General features: G+C 40.6%; 1 long non-coding RNA gene across 1 annotated transcript in view; it reads right to left on the bottom strand.

The window, feature by feature from the left end:
• LOC146653709 (uncharacterized) overlaps positions 1 to 22342 on the bottom strand; it is a 364224-nt gene extending 341882 nt beyond the window's left edge. The window contains exon 1 of the long non-coding RNA XR_014907262.1: positions 22023 to 22342. This is a non-coding gene — a long non-coding RNA (uncharacterized LOC146653709). The remainder of the gene's footprint in view (positions 1 to 22022) is intronic.
• Positions 22343 to 22600: the final 258 nt, after the last annotated feature.

Here is a 22600-nt window from a genome sequence, read left to right as displayed (position 1 = left end):
TTAAGGACAGGAGAGAGAACAAATAGTCCTCTCAGTCACAAGTTCCAGATAGGCTATTATTATTCATGTCGAACACTAGTGGGTTTTTACAGCTATGCTTTTGTCTCCCTCTCTTTATCTGTTAAGTCTTTGTGGATCTAATGTCATTCTGACAAGTTTGACATTTCTTTCAATGAGCACTGTTACAGTTGGATTTTCACTCTTTCATACCAATTTTTAAAATAAAAAGTGTCTCTTGAGCGCTTAAAAAACATGCTCAGCTTCACAATTTGCTAAAAGATCTTATGTGCGGAAGAAAATAATAGAAGCTGTTTCAGTGTTCTACTTTATTAACTCTGCCTCACAGTGCCAACAAAATCTTGTCCTAATCTTCTGAGGAATTGTGGCAGCTAATGTCCTGTCAGTGCTCTAGGGTTTGTCATTGCTTCTGAAATTGTTCTCAGAACGTGGAAAATTATCTGGGGTTTTTGGTCCTCACTGAATGATTAACCTGCTTCACAGATTCACTAACTCTAACAAAGATTTAACTTTAACACTTGAAGAATATCCTGCTACTGTTGCAGCATTATTAACCTTTACATACCGTTGATACACTGTATTGCCAAAAATATTTGCTAATCTGTCTTCATGCACATATGAACTCGAGGACATCCCATTCTTAATCCATCCAATTTTTAATATGATGTCGGCTCAACCTTTGCAACTATAACAGCTGCAACTGTCCAAGGTTTCATAAGTGTGTTGTGTCTGGTTGAGGTCAGGGTTTTGCGCAGACTAGTCAAGTTCGTATTGTCTTTTGTACTGGTGTGCAGTCATATTGGAAGAGCGAGGAGCCATCTCAAAACTGTTCCCAGAAAGTTAGGAGAATGAAATTGTCCAAAGTGAGTTGGTATGGTGAAGCATTAAGATTTCCTTGGGCCGAGCCCAACTCCTGAAGAGCAACCCCACATCACGATCCCCCCTCTACCAAAGTTTACACTTGGCAGAATTCATACAGACAAGTACTGTTCTTTTGGCCATCGCCAAACCCAGACTAGTCCATTGACACGCTAGGCGCTGGTCTTGAGCTAATCTGAAGGCCATGTGACACTGGATAGAAAGAAAACCGAGTAGGATTAGGGAACTGTTAATTTATTAAACAACCATGGATTGTGCTTATTATTTTTAATCAAACTAGCAAAATAAAATATTCTCTAACCTTAACCCCAATTTAACATTAGTTAGCATGTAGAACTCAAAACACAAAAATTGTGTATTGCAGTGGTAGGAAACCTTACATGTGGAGGATTTACACTAAAATGGCAGTTTCCAGTGCTGGAAACACAGACAGTTCCTTTGACAGTGTCTATGTCTCACTTTAACTCTTTCACCATGATCCTATAGAAAATGCACACACATGGCTTGTACAAAATTTTCAAAAACCTCAATTTTCCTTGATTTGAGGTACACTGTAGGAACCAAACTCTATCTAAATAGATATGGAAAAAATCTGACCCAGAACAGCCTCATAACATGAAAATCTGCAGCACCAGTGCAATGATATATATATATATAATATGGGTCTCTTACTGGTGTCCACTGAGAAATAAACATTGATCTATTCAGACTCCATTTGTTAATATGACTAACCCTTCCTCTTCTCATCTCAAACCTGACCTTTGGGCAGCCACACTAATGCTGGGCTGGCAGGCAGTCATAGATCGGATCAGATCCATCATCCTCTGCACCTACAAGAGAAAGAAGATAATTAGTAAATAACCAAGGACACGGTGCAAAATGAGATTGAGCAGTTTTGCTTGATATGAGTTTAAATAACAGAACCTAGTTGTCAATGGTTGTTTTTCATTTTATACATTTCTTTTGATTAATTTTTCTTGCTTCCACTTGTTTGACAGAAGCACCTATGCCACTTAATTCTACTGAGTCATTTGGATTAGATGGTTGAATTCTTTGCAGTATTCTGCAGATACAGCCACTCTAAATTGGTCAGCCGGCTGGGAGTCCCCCCCTTCCTTCCTTTGGAGGGTATCTACTTTCCAGTATAAACACGCCCCTTTAACTCAATTGCAGTATCACCAAAAGTTGGCGCTTTCTTCAAAATAACGTTGACTTGGACAGTTAACTATAGATGATTTTCACAGAATTACTGTGGGGTCTTTATCTTATAATATAATATTATATTATATGATGCATAATATGTCGTCTTTGGAAATGTGGGGCAGGACTAAGCAAACAAACACAACCTCATGGTGCCTTCTGAAAATGGGACATTAGAAGATTACCAAAAACACAGTCTATACTAGTATGTGAATTACATATATTTAAGGTTTTCCTACTTGATATTCAGTTTTTGTTGCTTCTGTTCAATCATTCAATTTGTATCAAGGAGGAGAGAACCTGCTGTGACTGTTATCCGAAGATAAAAAAAAAAAAAAAAAAAAAAAAAAAAAATAATGGGGTCTGATGTCCTGATGTCGGAGTTTAGTGAACGCAGCTCTGAGCTGAAAACTGTTTCTGTGACTGTGTGGACCTAAATAAACTAAACAAGCATGTTCCGACTTATCAGGTCATTCAATTAAGTAGAAATGTCTTCTGCATATTTTTGAGTTAGACGCTGTTATAAATTCAGCATGTCAGTTTTTGATGTCAAGTTTGCAGATATATTAAAAACAGTTTTAGTAACATACTCTGGACTGCATACTTGTCAGAGTCTGGCAGAGGCAGACTGTACAGGGAGTGCAGAATTATTAGGCAAGTTGTATTTTTGAGGAATAATTTTATTATTGAACAACAACCATGTTCTCAATGAACCCAAAAAACTCATTAATATCAAAGCTGAATGTTTTTGGAAGTAGTTTTTAGTTTGTTTTTAGTTTTAGCTATTTTAGGGGGATATCTGTGTGTGCAGGTGACTATTACTGTGCATAATTATTAGGCAACTTAACAAAAAACAAATATATACCCATTTCAATTATTTATTTTTACCAGTGAAACCAATATAACATCTCCACATTCACAAATATACATTTCTGACATTCAAAAACAAAACAAAAACAAATCAGCGACCAATATAGCCACCTTTCTTTGCAAGGACACTCAAAAGCCTGCCATCCATGGATTCTGTCAGTGTTTTGATCTGTTCACCATCAACATTGCGTGCAGCAGCAACCACAGCCTCCCAGACACTGTTCAGAGAGGTGTACTGTTTTCCCTCCTTGTAAATCTCACATTTGATGATGGACCACAGGTTCTCAATGGGGTTCAGATCAGGTGAACAAGGAGGCCATGTCATTAGTTTTTCTTCTTTTATACCCTTTCTTGCCAGCCACGCTGTGGAGTACTTGGACGTGTGTGATGGAGCATTGTCCTGCATGAAAATCATGTTTTTCTTGAAGGATGCAGACTTCTTCCTGTACCACTGCTTGAAGAAGGTGTCTTCCAGAAACTGGCAGTAGGACTGGGAGTTGAGCTTGACTCCATCCTCAACCCGAAAAGGCCCCACAAGCTCATCTTTGATGATACCAGCCCAAACCAGTACCTCCACCTTGCTGGCGTCTGAGTCGGACTGGAGCTCTCTGCCCTTTACCAATCCAGCCACGGGCCCATCCATCTGGCCCATCAAGACTCACTCTCATTTCATCAGTCCATAAAACCTTAGAAAAACCAGTCTTGAGATATTTCTTGGCCCAGTCTTGACGTTTCAGCTTGTGTGTCTTGTTCAGTGGTGGTCGTCTTTCAGCCTTTCTTACCTTGGCCATGTCTCTGAGTATTGCACACCTTGTGCTCTTGGGCACTCCAGTGATGTTGCAGCTCTGAAATATGGCCAAACTGGTGGCAAGTGGCATCTTGGCAGCTGCACGCTTGACTTTTCTCAGTTCATGGGCAGTTATTTTGCGCCTTGGTTTTTCCACACGCTTCTTGCGACCCTGTTGACTATTTTGAATGAAACGCTTGATTGTTCGATGATCACGCTTCAGAAGCTTTGCAATTTTGAGACTGCTGCATCCCTCTGCAAGATATCTCACTATTTTTGACTTTTCTGAGCCTGTCAAGTCCTTCTTTTGACCCATTTTGCCAAAGCAAAGGAAGTTGCCTAATAATTATGCACACCTGATATAGGGTGTTGATGTCATTAGACCACACCCCTTCTCATTACAGAGATGCACATCACCTAATATGCTTAATTGGTAGTAGGCTTTCGAGCCTATACAGCTTGGAGTAAGACAACATGCATGAAGAGGATGATGTGGACAAAATACTCATTTGCCTAATAATTCTGCACTCCCTGTATGTATTGTGAAGAGTGGACCCAAAATGCAGACTCCAAGGAACAGGGAACAAAACTTGAATGTTAACAAAAAACGAGCCGTTTAATATGACTGGTAAAAAAAAGGTACAAACAAAGGGCAAGGCAAACTGAAGTAAAACTAACATTAACCTAAACTGGGAGAACTAAACAAACAACAAGAAAAACCTAGACATGAAACGTGGAAGCATGGCATGGGGAAACATGGCGTGGACAACAGACGACCTGACAATGACACACTGAAAACAGAGGACTTAAATACACAGAAGGTGATTAGGGGAAGTGGGAACACATGGAGGAACAGCTGAATGAGCCTAATGACAGGAGAAGGGAAATGTCAAACTACATACAGAAAAATCCAAAGAAAATTATTGTTTTTATAACAGTGTTCTGTAAATACTTTCTGTCTGTGATTCGCAAAATATCATTTACACTTGTTAAAATCACAGCGATAGGATAGAGAGCATATTTGGACCAGGGTTTGGAAGTCATCGGCCTCCTATGGCAGGCTGATGAGCTGTTCTCACCTTATGTGTGACAAAAGAATCCGCTGTGATTACCTGTCTTGGCCTTTAAATTACTGCCGCGATTTATCAGAGATGTCCAGAGAGCAGAAGGGGAGTTAAAATAATGCATAATAAGTAATTTATGAAAGTCTATATATCTTTAAGGAAATTTTTGTTAAGACATCTACGCAATATATTTAATAAAATTGTCTTATTAAAGTGTTTGTTTATGTATTCATCATCAGGATTCAGATGATTTTTGCAGTTTCCCATAAATTTTGCAAAAAACAATATAGTAAATATATAAGATTTGATTTGTAAAGTCAATCACTGGGACCAGGTTGAACGCTAATTACTGTTAATTCTCAACTAAATGTAAGCAAATGGAGTTTTTGCACTTAAAACTATCGACTAACTAACTAAAGACTGCGGGTCGGACACTTATTTGTGGGACATACCTGTTGTTGAATTTGTAGCGTCTCTTTCACAGCGCAAAAAAACCCATCTAAAAATGAAATTGATCTGTTTCTTGACAACGTAACTCTTCCAAAATTACTAGACAGTCAAGCAATGGAACTGGATTCGCCACTGACGCCAAGTGAACTCCAGGAAGCCCTGATAAGTATGCCCAATAATAAGGCTCCAGGTCCAGACGGCTTCCCTGCAGAATTCTACAAAGAATTCTGGACAATTTTGGCACCAGTATTCCACAGCATGTTGCAGGAAATCAAGGAAAAGGGCAGACTACCACCAAATATGAATTCTGCCAACATTAGTCTCCTGCTAAAACCAGGCAAAGACCCTTTATTTCCCTCAAGCTATCGTCCAATTTCTCTTTTAAATGTAGACCTTAAAATAATCTGCAAAGCTCTCTCAAAGAGATTAGAGAAAATGACCCCCCTCTTAATTCATCCTGACCAAACTGGTTTCATAAAAGGTCGGCACTCCTCAACAAACACTCGTAGATTACTTAATTTAATAGACTACTCATACGATAAAAACATCGAAACCATAATATTATCTCTAGATGCAGAAAAAGCATTTGACAGAGTTAATTGGAAATTTTTATTCGCAACTTTACACAAATTTGGTTTTGGAAACTCTTTCATAAACTGGATAAGAATATTATACAATTCCCCAACGGCTCGTATCAGAACAAATGACCAGACATCCTCCAGCTTCTGTCTCCTGAGGGGCACCAGACAGGGATGCCCACTCTCCCCTTCACTTTTTGCAATTTTTATCGAACCTCTAGCAGCAGCATTTAGACAGGCTACAACAATTAAGGGCATAACATGTAAGAACATAGAACATAAAATCAGTCTCTATGTGGATGATGTGTTGCTTTTTCTGCAAAACACACAAACCAACCTCTCTGAGGTAATTACTTTAATAAACTGGTTTTCAAGAGTTTCAGATTATTCAATTAACTGGCCAAAATCTACAGTTCTCCCCATTAACTGCTCCTTCCATAATTCTTCCTCTGCCCCACTGCAATCCGGAAATATTAAATATTTAGGTATTAATGTCTCTCCTAAGCTTTCAGACTTAACTAAACTAAACCACATCCCACTTCTAAAGAAAGTAGAAGGCGATCTGACTAGATGGAAATCTTTACCCATATCACTCATGGGAAGGGTCGCCACTATAAAAATGATGATCTTGCCAAAAATAAATTACTTATTTTTGATGATCCCTAACAAACCATCACAAGATTGGTTCAGATCTCTGGATTCATATATTTCCAAATTCCTTTGGAAAGATAAACCCCCGCGTATTAGCTTAAAAACGCTACAAAGAACCAAGGATAGAGGAGGATTAGATCTGCCTAATTTTCACCAATACTTCTTAGCCAACAGGCTTCAGTTCATCTCAGAATGGTTAAAACATACCTTCTTAGTTGAGCCCTGGCTAGATGTTGAACAGGCACTATGCAAGGATCTAGAGATTTCAGACCTACCATTTATTAGCTCAAACATCAAAAGACATGAATGCTTTAAAAGTATCAACATCAGCTTTTCTCTAACAGCATGGTGGGAGTTTCTAAAAATAACGGAGTCTTCATTAATCCCATGCAAACGTACACCTATCTGGAATAACCCTGACATATTACAAAACAATAATATGATTAATTTCCCAGAATGGAGTTGTAAAGGAATTAAATACTTAGAACATATATTAGAGGGAACAGAATTTATTCCATTTGACAGACTAGTTGAACAATATGGGATCAACAAGACAAGGTTTTTAGAATATCAACAAATTAAATCCATAGTAAAAAAGAAATTTAACCTCAGTCAAGTTGAATTACAAACACCACTAAGTGCGGCACATTTTTTTACTCTTAAATCCCCCAAATTATTATCTAAAATATACAGAACACTTTCTAAATTAGATGAATCAATATCCCTTCCTACTGCAAAGTGGGAAGCAGATTTATCAGTCAACCTAGACCAAAACTTCTGGTCTCAGATTTGCTTAAAAACTTTCAAATTAATTAAAAATCCCAGTCTGCAATTAATACAATACAAAATACTTCATAGAGTGCACTATACAGGTCATCGGATGTTCAAGATGGGCTTTACATCTTCCAACAACTGCTCACACTGTCAAGGCAATACACCAGACAATTACATCCACGCTCTTTGGTTCTGTCCACCAGTGCAAAAGTTTTGGCGCGAGATATGTGAAGACTTATCAAAGTGTCTGAAATGTAACATTCCAACTTCCCCCTTAGTGTGTCTACTGGGCAGCTTAGATAATGTCACTTCAGAAAAGAATATAGCCCATATGATCTTCACTGCCCTATGCATAGCCAAGAAAACAGTCCTCATGAACTGGAAAAATAAAAATAATCTTAATTCTAACCAATATAGAAATTATCTATTAGATTACATTAGTCTTGACACAGCCTCTGCCACCACATTAGATCAATTGCTCTGGGCCCCTTTTATCAGCTCCATCACCTAGTAGGGGTGGGGGGTCATAGTTTGGTCCCGCCTTCACTGTTGTGATTGGTGAGGGGGTAGGGACAGGCTTAGGGCGTCGGGGGGTTCCCCGGAGGCATCTTCCTTGGGGGGCTCAACCCGGGGTAGCGGTCACGTCCGGTTGGGGGCTCTGTTGGCTCTCAGGTGACTGTTTCCTCGCGGCTGCGTGCAGCGGGGCTAGGGGAGGGTCTGTGCTGACGGACGTGGGTTACTGACCTGGCAGCCTGGCTGCCCCTGGGTGGGTCCGGGATGGGCGTGAGGTTCTGGGGGCGCTCCGTCTCTGGGCTGGGGCCCGGGCCGGGCCTCGGGGGCTTGGGTCCTGGTTGGTGTGTTGCCGGGGTTGTGGGCGGGTGGGTGCATGGGGGCCCGGCCCTGGAGCAGGGTGCCGCCGGTGCGTCGAGCCGCCTGGGGGGCTCTTCATCTGGTGGGGGGGATGGTCACATCTTGCAGGAGCTTTCTTCTCTTCAGGAACTCTCTGCGGGAGGGGGAGATACAGGAGAGGTGGAGGAAGATCTCAGCCTGGGCGTTTACCGTCTTATGTAGTCTGGAAGATGTGTGGATGGTGGGGTGGGTGCAGTTTTCTCTGTGGTGGGGTTGGGTGGACTGTCCAGGGCTCTGTGGAGCCGGAGGGCGCTACTGCACTGGGCCCCGGTCTGATGGGCCTGGGCCCCCCTTCCCTGGCGGGTCGCGGAGGGTGGGAGTGCCTACTGGGGTCAGCGGGGGAGCTGGCCCCAGGGAGGGGTTACCTGCCCCTCCCTTCCTTCCCTCCCCATCTCCAGCTGCCTCCCTCTTCCCGCTCCTCCACAACCACCCACACATGCAGGGCCTTGGAGTGGGGGTATGTCACCAGGGTGCAGAGGAGGCTACCCTCCCCCCCCCCGTCCCCTTCTGGCTGCCTCTGCCTCAATTTTATCCCACAACTTAGACATTCACATTATTCACACTCTCATTACACATACATATAGGATCTTGGGGGTGGGCACAATCACGGAGTCCAATTTACCATCAGGGTGTATACCTCACCCCTGACGTCGTTGCCCACCTCTCAATTTTAAATACACTTAGTCATTGAGGGCTAGCAGGAGGGACTATGCGCTTACCTGCTGCTCCATGGCAGGTAGCTCCATGCCCTCCTGGGTTTTAATTGCACCTTAGAACACATATGCATCAACACTACAATGAGCGGGTGGAGGGAGGTTTGGAGTCTTCTCCCACCCCCATTCTCTGCGGCCTGCTGGAGCGGGAGGGCTAGTAGGAGGAGTTGGCCGTCCGACTGCGGTCTGGGGTGTGGGGCCTCCCTGCTGCTGCGGAGTCGGGGTGGTCTGCCTCTCCCCACCGCAGGGAAAAGGGTAACACCACCTGGGTCTGGGTGCAATTCCCCCCTCCAGGGGCAAGGGTACCTAGACCCGGTTTGTAGAGTACGCTTGGGGAGTGTGATTGTGTGTACAGCGTCTCTTTATGTCTGTCTCCACGTTGGTTGAGTGTGGAGTGAGTGCATATGAGAGCATGAGGGTGGGAATGGATGTTTGTGTCTGTGTGTGCCTGTATGTCTGTGTCTATATGTCAGGTTGGGTATCAGACGCCACCTCTCTGGGGACACCTCAGGCCCTCCAAGGTTTGGAGGCCTATCTCCACCCACCACCACTTCCCCTGCCGGTGGCGGACTCCCTCAGGTGTCGGTGTGTTGGTGGTTCTTTGTGTCTGGGGGTGGGCGTCCGGGTACACACCGGCTCACTCCTTGGCGGCCGCTTGTCGGGGCCTGGGGCCTGGGGCTCGCTCGGGCCCCCTTTGGAGGTGGGGTGCCCCCGGCCTCTCGGCCTGGGGCTCGGTCACTCAGGCGCAGCTGGGGGCCGGCGGAGCTCACGGGCGCGTCACTGCAACTCCCCCTGACTTCTGCTCCGCGGCTGCTGGGCGAGCCCTCATCTGGGACTCTCCTCAGCTCTTACTGGAATAGTGGCGCGGCTGCCCCTCTGTTGGTCTTCCATGGTCTCTTGTGTTCTGGGGGCCTCTGGATATCTGGAGTTTTGATCTCCTCCATACCCGCTTCACACCCTGGAGGACGGGGCTGTGGCCCCCCCACACTCCCTAGCAGATCATTACATGGAGAAACCTTTGGAATGCAAGCATGCTGATCCACACAGGTATGCACACATGGGTATTCACAGACGCGGACTAAAGCTTTCTTGGCTGCTACCTCAAAGCACACTGTGCGCTGTCTATCTTGCGTGCTGCACAATATCGTTTATTATTTAGTAAATATTGATATCTATGGCTAGCTAGTTTATTGTGATGGTGCTTTGTTTTCTCTATTATTATGTTGCTCTTTGTTGTTTGCTGTCTCCTCTGTTTGTTTTTTTTGTTTGTTTTTTTTTTTTCTCCATACAGGTGACCCAGGAGTTCTTTTTTTTTTTTTTTCTCTCTCTCTTCCCCCCCCTTCTCACCGTCTCTTCTCCCCTTTGGTTTTCTTTCTCTCTCTCCCCCTCTTTCTCTCATTCATTCCCCCTGTCCTATTTATTAAAAAAAAAAAAAAAAAAAAAAAAAATGACAAAGGATGAACTGAAGCTCTGCCATCACGTAATGTCGCATACTGCTGTTTCTGATGTCATTTAAAAAAAAAAAAAAAAAAGAAAAATCCAAAGAAAATTATTGTTTTTATAACAGTGTTCTGTAAATACTTTCTGTCTGTGATTCGCAAAATATCATTTACACTTGTTAAAATCACAGCGATAGGATAGAGAGCATATTTGGACCAGGGTTTGGAAGTCATCGGCCTCCTATGGCAGGCTGATGAGCTGTTCTCACCTTATGTGTGACAAAAGAATCCGCTGTGATTACCTGTCTTGGCCTTTAAATTACTGCCGCGATTTATCAGAGATGTCCAGAGAGCAGAAGGGGAGTTAAAATAATGCATAATAAGTAATTTATGAAAGTCTATATATCTTTAAGGAAATTTTTGTTAAGACATCTACGCAATATATTTAATAAAATTGTCTTATTAAAGTGTTTGTTTATGTATTCATCATCAGGATTCAGATGATTTTTGCAGTTTCCCATAAATTTTGCAAAAAACAATATAGTAAATATATAAGATTTGATTTGTAAAGTCAATCACTGGGACCAGGTTGAACGCTAATTACTGTTAATTCTCAACTAAATGTAAGCAAATGGAGTTTTTGCACTTAAAACTATCGACTAACTAACTAAAGACTGCGGGTCGGACACTTATTTGTGGGACATACCTGTTGTTGAATTTGTAGCGTCTCTTTCACAGCGCAAAATATTTGAACAAGAGTATTAAAATGAATCACAAAAGTGATATACTAAGCAGCAGACTGAGTCCATTTGGGTCTTACCTCTGCCAGCCACACAGCCACTGTGACAGCTTTGAAAAATATGGAGTCAAATTTTGTACTGGTGGAGATTAAGATAACAGTTTTGATAGAATATTTTTTTGTTCCATTTAGATTTCACGTAAGTGTCAGATTCACTGTCACATCATTCTAGATGGGCGCTGCTCAATAAGTTTAATGATGCATGTCTTCATTTCACTGGTTATGGCCCTAACTCATGCTGGGAAACACAGAAGAGTGCTCTCAACCCAGAGCGTTCTCACTCCCGAGGCGTAACATGTCGACGTTTTGTCACGTCCCGCGGCGTTCCTGAGGAACGCGAAAGGAGACCTTCGGCGTTCTTATGGTACGCGGCGGGTTATGGCTGGAATCCAGTGCAATGACGCTCCCGCGGTAGTAGACGTTCCAGCCCTGTATTCCAGCCCTAAACCTAACCTTATCCCTAGCCCTGACCATAACCTTATTCCTGACCTTAACCAGGACTTTAATGATGTTAAATAGCGTGTTTCTAAGCGATTTGAAGAAAAAGAGCGAACATGTGTAGGTTCAGTCCAGACGGTTCTCATATTTCCTCTTTTTCCGAGGTCGTCATTTAGGAACGTGGTGGGTAGCCGAAAACGTAATATGGTGACGATTTGTCACCTAGCGTAAAATGTTACGCTTTGGGAGTGAGAACGGGTTGCTCAACCACATGCATGCCCATTTGTGGGGATATATTGAAAGGAGATATTTGATTTCCTAATAATTTAAGTTGGCATCAAAAATAACTCTGTATGTGCTTCTTTCGCCAGAGTCACAAATCTAGTTAACTGTTTAAGAACCAAGTCCGCCAGAACTTATATTATATTTTTACATGTTGTGGAGCCATTTTTGGGAGCATTTCAAGTTGATATACATCAATACAACCATTATAGCCCAAATTTTAATAATATGTCTGCATTAAGTGCATAGTAATTACATAAATGGCAAAAAAGTGCAATAAACTACAAAAATTTTTTAAATTGTTTTTGTTTTTTTAACATATATTTCTAGTTAGAGAAATTTAAGAGGCTTATCCCTCAAAACTGTAAATACAAAAAAGTTGCACAAAATAGTTTCCCACCACAGGAAATTTATTTTAAGTGTCTTCATAGTTTTATATTTGAAATATACCAATTTTTATATACTGCAGGAAAAACGAAAATAAATATTATAATGCAAATTTGCAAAAAAACAGCATATGCATCAAAATAAACTATTTCCAGCAGTGCAATATGAGTCCTAAGCATCCCAGAAACGACACAGAAAGTCATAAAGTCAAACATAACTTAAAAAAAAAAAACACTATAGGCTCATAAGGCCCTGATAGTAAAAAACGACATTTCCTCAAAATGACGTCACTTCCGGTTTCCGGCAGGTCATGGCGGACATGTGATAGTTGCTGATGAACATAGGAAGTGTTACAAACAGCTGATCGGATCGGCAAAGCGTGTTTCTGGAATATTATGTTTTTGTTGCTGCAAGTGCTTTTTATGCAGTTTTTGCAAAGCTATATGTGGAAGGAAACTGTGATCTAGGACAAGTTGATGGCATAAGATGTAAGTACAACTCCTCCTGTTTCATATGCGAAAATTATTGCGCTAGCTTACATGGTTGCAGTGCTACCGGGATTTAAAAATAGTTACGCAAAACGGAGCGTGCCCGCTCTGACCGGCTTTAAAGGGTTAAACTATCTTTGTGTCTGTATTAATACAGAGCCCATACATGTAAGAGCAATGTATATGAAAGTTTCTTAAAGACTGTATCCACCTGTCACAGAAACACTAAAGGAAAGTAAGATATATTTACCACTTGCCCCAACAAATGGAATTACAGCAATACTATAGATTGCTGCTAGCATTAGTCACTGGATACTTTCTTTGTATTGAGAATTATATTAAATAGACTCTGGGGGGAAGAGATCTCAGAGTCTCTAACTTCCTGTACAGACAGATATAACATATAGATTTTTAAAAATCACATAAAATTAGGTTTTAATAGGTTTACTGACAATAATATGTTCATAAGTTAAACAAAAGTGTTAGTAATATCTAAGAATGTACATTAAATGTTATTTTTCAAATCCCGAGAATTAAAGTCTTCTCAGTCTTCTTATTGATTTCTGCAGCTGTGCCTCCATTTAATTCTTTTTTCCATTGCCAGCCTAGCTGGATGTCTGAAAAGAAAAAAGGAAATTAATATTTAAACGTATTTAAAAAAAGGGAAGAAACCAGTGTGGAAGCTGAATAAGCACTGCTTGATAGAAAATGACCATTAAATTAACATCATAGCATATGGGAAATTACTTAAAAAGAAATTACTGAAGATTGAAGTTTTTTTTCCCTCTGCAAAATGTGAGTCAAATGAGATGAGTGTCAATACTGACTCGACTGACAACCATTGGCCAGTAAAGTCCAGAACATCAGAATGATATTGGATAAAAATGTCCCAAAAGATTGTTTTTACGTACACACTGGAAGCGATTTGTTTGTCGCGCATCATTATGAAGCTACCAGTTGGTCATTTGCAGGCATTACACCTGTATATTACACACGTATATTACACCTGTGGTGTTCAGGTCAGGTGATAAGTCTGGTTTTGCATGTGTTCATGAGTGTTCTGATTTTCCCCTCCTGCTATTCCCACTCAAGTGTCCAACCATGATACCTTTCAAGCACGTACACCTGTCTGCTTCCACATTCCCACACATTTCACTGTCAGCCTTGAAGGAGCCATTCTATGTTTTGTCTCACACCATTTCAGCTCTAAATTGACGGTTGGACACAACAGATAAGTAGCTTAACCTGTGTGATTCCTTGTCAATCAAGAAAAGATTATCTTAGTGACTTTACTAGACAGAAAAGATTTGGAAGCTGATGAAAAGGAAGAAAACATGAAGCCTTTTGCCTTTATTAGAAAGGATGAGTCGGACAATGGACTGGAACGAGGTGAGAGGAGAGAGAGGAAATGCCACACAAGATGGACAGGAAGACACAGTATACGTGCATCAAGGGCAAGATGTACATAACTAACACAGCAAAACTGCCCCTCTGTTGTATAGTCAGGGACCAATAGGCTGTTTGCTGTTTGCTTTTTCATGTATATTTTGGTTGTAATTTATTATTATTTTGTTTACATTTTATAACAAAATAAATATGTGGCATGAGGTCTATTTTGCTAGTAATCGGCAGCCAATCCAAAAGCCTGGAGCCTATCCCAGCTATCTTAGGGTGAGAGGCAGGGTACACCCTGGAAAGGTCACCAGTCTGTCACCGGGCTAACATATAGTGACAGACAACCATTCACACCGGCATTCACGCCTACGGGCAATTTAGAGTTACCAGTTAACCTATTGACCTCTCAATTGTAAATCATTGATTAAATAGAGAGTAGCCTGGTTAGCCAACCTCAGCTCTCCTTATAGTCTTCTTTAAAAAACAGCTAACTTTTGTTGGATTTCCTGAGAGAACTCTTATTGCTCTACACTAGAAAACTGGGTTATTAAAAAAAATCTATTCTCATATGAAAGGAATTGGTGTTGTATGGGTGCTACACTTGAATAGCGGGTGATATGTTTTAAAAATAAATAGGCTACAGGCGTCATGAGTATGTATGCTCTCCTGTTATGTATTTGTTGTTTCTCGCCAATTACTCGCCCTCATTGTGTTCTATAAACTCGAACTTTTAATGTCTTAAAAGCTCGAGTTTTTGTTTTTTATTTTTTAATTATAGCTTCATCTGTTACATAGTCTACAGAGCGATGTATCATTTAAGATTCAAGATTCAAGATTCAAAGTGTTTATTATCATGTGTCACAAGAGAAAAGGCATTTCTTTGTGCAATGAAATTCTTTCTTTGCTGTCCACCCACAGATGCCGATTAATATATACAATAGAAATAGAACATATAAATACAAATAGTACAAATAAAGAGCTGAAGACAGAAAAGGAGACAAAATATGGAGATTTGAAACAGATGTGTGCAAAAGAGCTATAGCTTAATATGCTGGCTTAATACAGTATGTAAGATGACCAGATGTGCAAAAAAAATTATTGTTACTGTTCAAAATGGCTCAGCTGTTCAAGAGTCTGATGGCAGTGGGGAAGAAGGAGTTAGTGAGTCTGGATGTTCCGGATTTCACACTTCCAAACCTTCGTCTCGAGGGAAAAAGTGTGAACAGTCCGTGTTGGGGATGTGTGGGGTCTTTGAGGATGGAGGCAGCTCTCCTCTGGACTCTACGATGGTAGATGCTCTGCAGATGCTCTGTAGAGAGGGTAGCGGAGTTCTGATGATCTTCTCCGCGGTTGTTATCAATCTCTGCAGGCGTTTGCGGTCCATAGCAAACGCCTGACTGCAGCTAGTCAGTGTGCTCTCCACAATGCAGCTGTAGAACCTGCTGAGGATCTTGGCCAACATACCAAATTTCCTCAGCCTCCTCAGGAAATACAGCCGCTGCTGAGCCATCTTGACCAGCTGTGTGGTGTTCAGTGTCCAGGTGAGGTCCTCAGAGATGTAGACGCCCAGGTACCTAAAGCTGCTCACTCACTCCAATTCAAGGCCCCGGATAGACAGCGGTGGGTGAGGCTTCCTCTTCTTCCTCGTGTCCACTATCATCTCTTTTGTCTTATCAATGTTGAGGGTGAGGTTGTTGTCCTCACACCATGACACCAGACCGACCACCTCTCTCCTGTAAGTCACCTCGTCTCCTCCAGTGATGCGACCGATCACTGCAGTGTCGTCCGCAAACTTCAAAATGATGTTATCTTTGTTGGAGGCGACACAGTCGTAAGTGTACATGGTGTAGAGGATGGGACTGAGGACGCAACCTTGTGGGACGCTAGTGTTTGTAATAAAGCTGGCTGAAGTCCTGTTGCCGATCCTGACGGACTGGGTCCTGCCAGTTCTTCATTCTAACTACCAGTTCTTCATTCCAACAGTTCTTCATTCTAACTGTCAATTTAGGAAACAAGTTAAGTTCAATTTGTAATAAGCTTTTATTAATTTTGGTTTAATTTATATTTTGCATAACCTGAACGTTAGAGCTATTATTATAGACAAATTAATGTCAGATACCATTTCAGGAGGTATTTTGTGAGCCTTCTTCCTGAAAGAATGAAATCCTTTACTATCTGCCACCCTGTTGCTGTATTATAACTGTATAGACTGGAGCGATGTAGTGTGGTTTTCCCAGTGGCCTCTACATCTGTATCATGCTACTGAAGTTTCAAGCATAAAATGTGCAGGAATTGAAAATGTCAATTTCTGAAAGTCTACCTATTCTTATTAACGTCTGGCACTGGTACAGTTCTTCATTCCAACTGTCAAATGTTCACACTGTCAAGTGTGCCTGTCAACCTTTTTCATCTGGTGGTAAATTAGCTCATTTCTGTCCACTTTCAGCTGTCTGTTACTTTGTCATTAAAATAAGATCTAAATGTGCTCACAGCTCCATGTGAGAATCACAGACTTATCATATGAGGGAAACAACAGGAAACCCAACCACTGCTATCCAGTCAGTCTCTCATATTCATCCTTCTTCCTTATTGATTACATGTGGCTACGGTTCAATTTTTGCAAATATTTCTTGTCACTCATTTATACCAAAACATGCTTTTCTTTTTCAATCCTCATCTCTTTTCTTTTTTCTTACTGTGTACAGCTAGTTTGAATTCAATCTTCTGCTTCAGTCTCAGATTTCAACATATGCACACAGCACCTGGTTGAACTTAATACCAGCCACATGAACTTTATGCATATCTTTTTTGTAGACATTGTTTGTTGATTTTTTTTGTTTGTTTTTTGTTGTTGCTTATTTCAGCTGAACAGAGGTCACATGGATCATATAAAAAAAAATAGATAGTGATTATGTAGCTCAGATGTGAACCTGAATGCTAAATAATTCCAAATATCATGTGAGGTTGTACTACGTGCATAAATGTGTGGGTGTGTTTGCCCCTGCACCACAGTACAAGTGCTCGCAGGTAATGGACAGTCACTCCAAACATGGCGGAAGAGACATGGAGCCTGTCAGCTATATGTGGGTGTTTAAGAGTCTGCATTACAGTGACAGCAGCAGTGACAGATGATCGAGAGCTGAAAACACAGTGTAATGATGCATATTTTTAACAGTGAAAAAGTGTCGAAATACATGTTGTGCTGGGTTTTTTTTTTCTTGCAGAGCATCACACTATATAAATGTGTAATGTACCAGTGCCAGGTGTACCAATTTTTACATATAATTTGTTGCACGATTTGTGGCCTTTGTAGAGAAGGCGCTGTCTCCACTTTTAGTATTAGGCATAAAACCTTCCTTTTTGATCAAACATATAGTTGGTGCTGGGTGGAATAACTAGGGCGGTGGGGGCTTCCCATGATGTTTCTTCTTCACTTACTTTTTTCACTCTATGTGTTCATTTAATCTTTGTTATTATCAATCTGTGGTTCTCTTCCACAGTGTATCTTTTGTCCTGACTTCCTCCATTCATGGTTGCCCCTCCCTGTGCTTGGTTCTCCTAGGAATTTCTTCCTGTTAAAAGGGAGTTTTTCCTTCCTACTGTCACCAAGTGCTTGCTCATAAGAGTCATATGTGGGTTGGGATCTTCTCTGTATTACTGTAGCATCTTTACCTTACAATATAAAGCACCTTGAGGCAACTGTTGAGATTTGGTGCCATATAAGTAACATTGAATCAAATTGACTTAAACTTGGATGAATATAGACATTAGATTAAAGACATATTTGACTTAGAAGTATTTCTGGATGTTCAGTGGAGTGGGACTGAACTGTTTTGTTCCTGAAAAATTTCTTATGCATCTTAAAAAAGCAATTTTTGTCACACAGAGGTTCACACGGATGCCTAATAAATCTAAATGGAAAATGTCAGTAAAGAGGTGATGTAACAACACTGAGCAATCTCATAAGCAGTAGTCAGCAGCAGCAGTATCAGCATGAGTGGACAACCTGACATTATATGCTACGCTATGTTAAACTGATAACAATCGAGCAAGTTATGTTTTGATCTCATCCCAAGTTAACAAAAATCCAAGTACTGAACAATCTGATCAGATTAAATAATTTAAAAAATGAATTAATTAACTCATCATCCCTATAGTATCCTGACAGGAATACAAAAGGTAAAAATGAATATAGAAGATATTGGTTAAAGCCACATTCACAACACATACAATTCATTATGAAAGAAAATACACCTGTCCATGTTTGATTTTTTCTCTGTATCTCTGTATAATCAGTTGCCATCCGGGCATACAATTACATCAAGCACAAAGGTGAGACCAGAAAATGCCAACTGGCATTCCTCAAAACACACTTAAATATTTATGATGGCCTTTGAATATTGTGATTTTGTAACAACAGATTATCACATGTAGAAGGGGACAGCAGAGGGCAGGGAGGTAAGGAGTGTCAACAAGCAGAAGATGAAGACTCAAATGAAATTATAGAAACGTTTTATGGAGGTGATGATCAAACATGAATGATGTAAAATTGTAGATTTATTCAGATTGATGATTTTGGTCTCCATAGTGACAGAAGAAAATTCTTAGGCTGATCTGCTCTTGAATAAGAGGAGAGAGAAAAGCAAACAAACTGCTTATATTATACAGGCTTATACCTTATACCAACAATTTTGCTGGAGTTTGGTCAGTCCTACTCTATAAGTACTGTTTCAGATTATGCTGTGTCACCATTTATTATGCTGTCACCTCAGGGTTTTGTATAATTGCATGTGTTCACTGCTATTAAATAAGCATTTATAGAACATTTCAAAACACTGGACTGCATCATATATAGGCTTCCAGGTGGGTTGGGAGCTGCTGAAATGATATGACTGACATGCTTAAACCACTCAGTGACACCTGTATACTGTGCATGGGTGCTTTGTCATACTAGCAGGAACCATTCCCATCAGGACAGACCTCAGAATAACTCTGTATTGATTTTGGGGAACCTCAATGAGAGGATCAAGGGTTTTGGTTCTCCCTTTAATCTTTTGCCATTTGCTATGGAGGATGTTGTAGGCTGCATACTCTTTGATGTATAGTAACATTCATTTATGTTGCTGTATTTTACAGATATCTGTTTCACATCTTAATCTTAGGAAACAATAGGTGAAATACAAACTTCAAAGGATGTAGGTGATAACAAGTGTAACTGAATACATCTTTACTTTGTGGCACAAATGTTTGATAAACTTTCTTCCTTTTTCATAAATTATGTGAATTAGGTTTGGTTTTCCTATCTTTTGTGTCATTTCTAAGCACCTGCGCTGAGAGGACTGAGCTGGTCTGTTGGATGAAAAAAGATCTGAGCATGAAAGCACAGCTGTCATTTTGCTGGACAGTCAGGTTTCCTAACCTAATCAATGGCCACATGCTGTAGGCCAAAAGAATGTGTTTGAGGATATACAGCAATTGTGAAAAATTAGCTTTGTCTGATAGATGTCTTTGCTAACCCTTAGATCTCACTTATTTGGGAGGGCCTTAGAAAAGCAACTAAAGCATCCAAACAATGTCTTGCACACTTTGTACTGAGAGGAGACCCCAAGGCAGACCCAGAACACACTGGAGATATTATGCCCAACACCTTAGGATCTTACCGGAAGAGACGGAAAGCAGATTCTGGCATCTCCACTTACACTGTTGTCCCCCATGACCCAGACCGAGATTAGAAAAAGAGGGTGGGTTGATACGCGGATCGATAAATAAGTCATTTTAAATACTCTTTTAATGATGTGTTATTGCTGTCCTCTGTTACTGTTTTCAGCCACTAAATTCTGATCAGAATCTCTTTATGTGATGGCCATGGATCAGTGACAAGATAATTGCTTGCCTGATGAAACCAGGGGATTGTGGGAAATCAGATAACTCCTCTAATAAAGAGGCTTAAAAGCCTGATCACCCAATTGCACGCTGGGTTATGACTATTATTGTCAATTAACTTATTTTAGACTCCATCCTGAATAAAGAGGTGGTGGTGCACAGTCAGAATGGATATGTGATACAGAGGCATTTGTTTCACTAGAACAGTGTCTGTTCAAAAGAGTGCAGTTTGGTATAGTGCAAAATGAATTATCTTTGTGAAATGATACAGACGAGGTTTGTGTATGTGATCAGTTTATTAAGTTGTTTTAGTAAATATCCAAATAATGACTTGTTTTTTCTTCTTCTTCATCTTCTTTTGACTAGTCCCTTTTGGGGTCACCACAACATATCATCATCCTCCATCTCACTCTATCCCTAGTGCCCTGTACTGTCATACTAACCTTCTGCATGTCCTCCTTTACCACATACATCAATCTTTGTATCTTCTTATCTTTTCGGTCTTCCTATGTGAGTTCCTCCATATGCGTTTCAGCTCCATATTCAACATCTTTTGCCCACCATATATTCACAACCCCTCCTCCTCCACAAAAAGTCTGGAGAATAGGTGTAGAAATCAGGTCAACAAATGACTTTTAGGTGCTTGCGTTTCTCTCTGGTGCTTGACTATTCCACTTTGAATTGCTAAATTCTGAGACCTTTAAGTGGAGATAATTTATCTAAGTTTCAGGAGCAGGACCACACCTCCTACCCTCCCCCTTTTTGAAGATAAAAACCCCAGTACATGCTAGTACTGCCCTAGTTTTAACTGTTTGTCTCAGGTTTTCTGGTTGTGTGGGCTTCGTGAACAGTTTGAAACAGACCAGACTGCTGACATGCTATCATTTCATCAAATAAACAGACAAATTTCATTGCCTGTTGTCATGTTTTCCTTTCATCCAGTGTTAACAGCTAATTCTCAATGCAGTCCAGTAAGTGTATAAATAGTATATCCTATGGTAAATATGGAACCACAGCAAGATTTCAGATTGATATATATTTGATGTTAATCCTTTATAGCATGAACTTTATTTATTTATTAATTTGAGGGGAAATAAATAAGTGTATCAAAATGTTACTGTTTTCTGTATAATAAATATCTAGTAGATTAGTGAGAAAACAAGGAATTTATTCATAATATTATTTTTCATTTTAACAATTAATTTAATTTTCATTTACCCATTTAAATGAACAACAATTGGAGTACCGTTCCATCCTGGTACTGCACTTTTTATCTCCATCCATAAAGTCCTCTCCGAGTTCCTGACACACCCTCACATCTACACGCATCATCATTTATATACACACAGTGATGCTTACCCACATATATCACATATGAATGACCCTTAACTAGGGATGGGTATTGATAAGATTTTCACGATTCCGATTCCATTTTCGATTCTGTTTAACGATTCGATTCTTTATCGATTCTTTTTAAAAAAGGAGAACACTAAGGTCGATTAGCTTAGAACTTTGTTTTATATCTTCTCTTTGAACAAGATAGAAATTTAACATCGCCTTACAAACCCAACAGTGAGATCTTAAGAGATCCAGCCTACGGCTCTTTAATGGGGTGTCACAGGGTCTCCAGGAAAAAAAATTGTAAATGTAAAATAATAAAATAAATATTCTTCTGTAGCAATAACAAAGTATAACATAAATTATTCTGTAGCAATTACACAAGAATATCCAGTAATGTCCCTGCCTACAATTAAACACATTCACTTACCGAAAATCGGGGCATCCGCTGTGGCAAATGGGTGCAAGCCTTTTACCACAAACTTAGTCACTGCTCGGTGACATTCGTCTATCCTGGCCTGAAAGGAGGCGCTACCGGTAGACTGCAGCGAGAACTGCCAGCATCTGAGCCAGACTCTGTCTGTCTCTCTCATCATGGTCACCTAAATGCACAGTAATGGCAGGTTTTGTAATAAGGCAGATTGCGCTAACATAATATGCACTGTTAGTTGATTATTTACCTGCCGCATTAACGGGAGAGGACGTGCAAACGTTACCGCTGCTGCTGGATTGAGATTCACGAGTCCGGAGCGGAATTAAAAACACGACATTCATTTAAGGTCATCACGTGTTTTGTGAGCAAATGTTTTTGCATATTCGTAGTGTTTCCTCCCTTAAATGAAATATCTACTTTGCAAGTATTGCAAGTTGCCCTGTTGTCATCCGTTCTCGTAAAGTATAATCAAACTTTTGAGCGTTTGAGCCGCCATGTTTCCTGCCAGGTAAATGACGCTCCGCAACGTGGTGACGTCATTCCGGGCGACTGGAATCGATAAGGGAATCGTTTGCAAAAATGGCAAACAATTCCAAGGAATTGAAACAGTGGGAACCGGTTCTCAACAAGAACCGATTTTCGATACCCAAGTTCTAAGTTAGTGCAAGATAGCTACAAATACCATTCAGTGCTCTCAAAACATAAATACAGAGGTTCTCCCAAATCCTGCTCCAGCACACCTGACTTTATTGAATGCTGCAGCTGCCTGATAATAACATAATCAAGTGTTTTGGAGCAGGGAAGCATCTAAAAACCTAAAACAAG

Source organism: Rhamphochromis longiceps, linkage group LG14 (assembly GCF_057381845.1).
Source record: "Rhamphochromis longiceps isolate RC_006_pf linkage group LG14, R_longiceps_female_GT1.1, whole genome shotgun sequence".
Classification (NCBI taxonomy): Eukaryota; Metazoa; Chordata; class Actinopteri; order Cichliformes; family Cichlidae; genus Rhamphochromis; species Rhamphochromis longiceps.
The sequence above is the reverse complement of the archived record's forward strand: the minus strand, read 5'-3'. Positions and strand labels throughout refer to the sequence as shown.